The sequence below is a fragment of the Triticum aestivum genome, chromosome 4D (genome assembly GCF_018294505.1).
Source record: "Triticum aestivum cultivar Chinese Spring chromosome 4D, IWGSC CS RefSeq v2.1, whole genome shotgun sequence".
NCBI lineage: Eukaryota > Viridiplantae > Streptophyta > Magnoliopsida > Poales > Poaceae > Triticum > Triticum aestivum.
The window spans coordinates 485,710,689-485,715,883 of record NC_057805.1 but is presented as its reverse complement, the minus strand read 5'-3'; the positions used below and the strand labels follow the sequence as shown (position 1 = coordinate 485,715,883).

General features: G+C 44.6%; 1 long non-coding RNA gene across 1 annotated transcript; it reads right to left on the bottom strand.

The window, feature by feature from the left end:
* Positions 1 to 2,730: 2,730 nt before the first annotated feature.
* Positions 2,731 to 4,699, bottom strand: LOC123100487 (uncharacterized). The gene is made up of 4 exons (XR_006448409.1): positions 4,542 to 4,699; positions 3,761 to 3,873; positions 3,025 to 3,246; positions 2,731 to 2,932 (listed from the first exon to the last, which is right to left on the bottom strand). It is a non-coding gene; the product is annotated as an uncharacterized lncRNA (long non-coding RNA).
* Positions 4,700 to 5,195: the final 496 nt, after the last annotated feature.

Below are 5,195 nucleotides of genomic sequence, written 5' to 3'. Positions count from 1 at the left end.
AAGACAATCGTCGAGCGTGTTGTCTGCCTCGATGAGTCCCAACCTTTCAGCAGCCTCTCTGAAGCTCCCACATACCACGCCGTCCACTGTGAGCAAGTCCTCGGAGGATGTTTTGCCCGTAACATGGTTTAGCAACACACGCATGTAGTATCGCTCCCCCTCGGCAGGATTGGCAGACACGATACGACCTATTTGAAAACGCTCCACCCGCGGCTTCCAAAACTTCTTTCTCTTCTCCCACGTGAAGCTTCCGGGAAAATCCTTGTACAATATATGCCTGGCCCAAGGGTGTTTTTGGTTAGCCTTGAAATACTCCGTTAACATGGATTTTGAAGCATTTTCGGAGGCGACAACATTCTTCAAGTCAGCCTGCGCATTAAATGCAACCCTGTGCATATTTGGGAGATGAAGATGCATCAATGTGTGTGCAAACGGGCATTTTAATTTGTTCCGATTGCACCTATGAATACAATGCATATATGTCTCTCGTTCCCCACTCTGTCTACCACCCTCCATCTCTATCCCTACCTTTCTCGTTCCCACCCTTGCTCCCTCTTTCTTTCTAGACCCCTCTATTTCTCTAGGACACAATCCCCTAATGACGAAAGGTCCCCTCCCCCCACCCCCGCTTTATATTATAAAGCAACAACAATCACCGCATGCATCCGATAAGCCCGATACAAACACACGCCATCACCGCACTCAACACACACCCAAAGCAAGATACAAAGGTGCCGACAAACCACCCAAACGACTACCAAGCATACCACGAATGAGCAAAGAAGAACCGCTTCTAGCCGACAGACCACCACATGAGTGATCCACCGAGGAGAGGTGAGACAGCCAACGCCGGAGCGGGGACTCCAAAACGGTGCCTCCAAGAAGGGCAGGACCACGGATAGCCGCCATCATCTAATCCCGTGGATCAAGTTTTCACCCGAGCGGCCTTGTCTGCTCTCCCGCACCCGAGCCGCGCAAATCCTCCCAAGATCAATGCGCCTCCCACCGCCAGGGCCGCCGCCCTATCCCCAGACAGCCCTGAGAACATCAAAGGGGGTGGCTTTGAATAGCTCCTCCAAATCCAACCACCGCCGGAACCAACAACGACCGTCCAACCTCAAGCATCGCTAGAAAGCACCAGGCTGGGGAAAAGGGGAGGGGGGAGAAGCGGCACACGACCATGACCGACACCCCCTATGCCGGCGACGAGCGACTCAACGACGGCAGAGCCCCCATTCCTCCTACCGACCTCCCCCTTCCCTCGAAGCACCCCTGCTTCGCCCTACCACGCCTAGTGGCGCGGACTGGCGAGAGGCCACCAACAGCCGCATATCCGCCGAAGAGGGGGGTAGATCCACCGCCACCACCACCAAGGATGGGCACATGAGAATCCCGCCCGCGCCGTATGCCGTCGTCCAGAAGCCGGGGAGGAAGACCCGACCGGACTCCAGGACACGCACGCACCTCCACCACCTCAGCCACGCCACCAGCATTGCCCATCGATCCACGGCAGCGCCAGCCACCCACGGCCCCTGCTGGGCTCAGCCCTCGCCGCCGGGTGGGCCGCCAGCGCCAGATCTGGCCGAACCGGATCAGGACCATGTTGCATGATCTGCCCAAAGGACGAAGCACCGCCTCCACCGCACAGCCACCACGGCACCGATATAGCATCGACTGAGAGTCTCAGTCGTGAGACTGTGCAAGACTGTATCACAATCCCCTAATTACTGCCATGAAAGAGAAAGAAGAAATCAGCACGCAATCCCCTAATGTCATCGATTTGATTTGGTTGAAGCATGGAACCCAAAGAGAATCGCGCTGGAGAGAGGAAAGAAATAGAGCACATTACAGTAGAAGAAAACAGAGATATCAGCGACGAGCAGTACAGAAATGCTTGTGCAACTTATACACACAGGCACACAGCACATACGTACCTAGAAGAATATTGTGATCCGCTGCGGCACGCCACGCCGAGACACACATGCTGACATGCATTGCTCTCTTTTTTGACAGGAACACATATGAATTTGGTTACAGTTACGAATTTTAATGCTGGTTACTCAATTCTAGCAGAATAAAAGAATAGGTTTCATGCTATCCTAAGAATAACTGAACCAATATCGATATATGAGCAGGCTCACACAACTTGTAAATTAAGCCAAGGGGTAGGTTCTGAATATAATGCTTTTTATTTTTTGCTTTAGCACATGTGTCTTTCCATCCTCTTCACCTCTTGAGGAATATGGTACGCATGGTTTGCTTAAGCACATGACAAAATCAGCATCGACCGAGAGAATTTGGCTGCCGCATATTCCCTTCTGATAATTATTGTACGCAAACCAGCATAGGATGTACAACAAATATATACATGCAGAAATGTGGGCTCTTGGAAAGACGATAGTACCGAACTCCCCAGTGGCTTTATATTTTCAAGATACTCTTAACAACAAACTGACAATACATGTTGGTTCAAACCAGCAAGCATAATACCATCAGGAACTCATCATTTTCTTGCCACCCCATGTCTATCTCCAGCGCATCCTCGTATTTCCAACAAAGGAAAACATCCTTGTAAGTGTCAGCGGAGCCTTCTCCAAATTGTCGTCATTGAAGTAACTCAGACAACCATTAATGGTTTCAACCAAATAAAACCAACACATCATAATTCCTGAAACTCCTCGGGGTGCATGCTATGTAACCAGATCATCCATTCAAGTGTATATACCCAACCAATGTTTATTGTTGCGAAATTGTGCACATTGTAAGAAAATAATTGTGAGGAAATCCATAAGATAAGAGAAATAAAGATGGCACCTTCCAACATGTGCCATCAAGAAAATACTAAACCCCCTTCTCTTGAAGTCTGACATAAACTTGGAAACTTGGTTGTTGCTTCACCTGCAAAAATAGTACTGTCACTGCAGGAGCCCTCCTAGAAAGATATGTTAAAATATCCATTATTAGGTGTGATCATCATTACCAAAATTCGTTTGAATTGTACAAAGAAGATAGAAAATCACATACTTATGCTTTTCAGTGCCTCTGTTCCAATTCTCGTGTAGTCCCTGCTTTACTTCCCATGAAATTGTTCAAGTTTTCCTTTAATCGACAAATTTCAAGGAAATTTGAGAAGTCATCACATAGAAATTTAATTGATAAGAAATAAACAAATCAAGGCAGCCATTTTTTTTACCCAAAGTCTGTCGGTTAATGTTCTCTTCATCCACCATGACCTGCTCTGTTTTCCTGTGAAATCCACAACAACAAAACTAATCTTTGTTTCTTTTAAAAAGATTTAACAGGTAGCATATGTTTTTAGATGCCCTAGTTGTATATGTAACATAATGCTTGTCAAATTTTACATGTATAGAAAAGATGGGCAATGATAGACAAAAAATAATTTAAATCCACTTTAACTGCAATGATTTTGATAAAGCAGATTGCAATTAGACATGTATACATAGAAAAACATATTAGATCCGATGCACAAAAAAAAGTGGTACAAAAACATAAAACTCTTTATTGTGCACTACGTAACAAATGATAGATAGAAGTTGGACGGCTTTTTATGCTTAACGCCGATCGTCTCACGAAGCGCCTCCATTGTTATTATTAGTTAATAAAAACAACACATGGAGGATTTTGTTCCCTTTAAACAAATGTTCCAATCAAACAATCAATCAAATAAAAAATGCGGACATGGTTTTTTCAATCAAACAAAGATGTAATTTATCAATATGAATATACAAATAATTCTTACCCGTTGTTGGATGTTCTCCCTATTTTTCAAACCGTCTTCTATCTTTCCATTCGCTTCAACTTCTGAAATCTTCATGTTGCACAAGTAAAATGCAGATACACCTTCAATCCGATCTGATTGCCATAAGAAAAAAACTAAGTAAATAAGAAATGATAATCACATTCCAAACTTATTAACCACATGTGTCACATATGAAGAAATCATATAGGAAATGCATGGTGCATAAAGTGCATGTGTGCTACCACAGAATAGCTTGTTTCATGAATAACTACCCAAAAGAACTATTCAATTTTGTGGAATATTAGCATATTTTTCAAATAGTGTTTGAATAAATCTAAAAGAAGGAATATAACATAGAAGATGCAACTCAATATTTTCTGTGGTTAGAATTTAGAGCAAAAAAATATACCATTCAGTTGTTATGATGCAAAGGAAATATGAAATTATTAAAAAAGAGGAGCACTAAGGAGATAGTACAAGACGGTCTTCTTCACTAAAACAAACGGCTATAATTTCTTGTTTATTGTCATCTGAGGTTAAAACATATGTCATCTAAGAAAGAAAAACATCTAAGAAAAAACGCAAAAAATCTAAGAAAGAAAAAAGGATACTAATTGCACATGAATCAACAGCCTTAGCTTCCACGATCTTGCTCAACAGCCCAAAATTACTAAATCCCATCAAAAACTACATGTTGAACTGTTCCAAAGCACCATTAATCAGAACATGTACAAAGAAACAAAGGAGTGATCAACAGCCAAAAATAGGCTAAATTACGAACCTGAGAATCAGGTCATGGGGTTCAAGGGGAAACTCCTTCGCGCCCTCCTGGCGGGAGTTGAGCACGACCGTGGACTCACCAGGGTCGTGAAGCTGCAGAACCTGCTGCTGATGCTGCTGCTTGACATCGCGCTGCTGTCCCTTGCAAAGTATTATTCTGAACACTCTGCGAAACGCCCGTCTGAATTTCCATGATGGCACAAAACTAAATGTAAGTAATATTGCTCTAGGAAATACAGGAGTACTCCAAGAGTGCTATGTTCATCTGATGGAAGCAGAGGAGAGGGAGCCATGCAACCTTGATGGAGGATGAGGTCGGCCTCTCTACATGGCCTTGCGCAGCTAGAGCAGGTGATGGCCTTGTTGGGGAACGTAGTAATTTCAAAAAATTTCCTACGCACACGCAAGATCATGGTGATGCATAGCAACGAGAGGGGAGAGTGTTGTCCACGTACCCTCGTAGACCGACAGCGGAAGCGTTATCACAACGCGGTTGATGTAGTCGTACGTCTTCACGATCTGACCGATCAAGTACCGAACGCACGGCACCTCCGAGTTCTACACACGTTCAGCTCGATGACGTCCCTCGAACTCCGATCCAGCCGAGTGTTGAGGAAGAGTTTCGTCAGCACGACGGCGTGGTGACGATGATGAT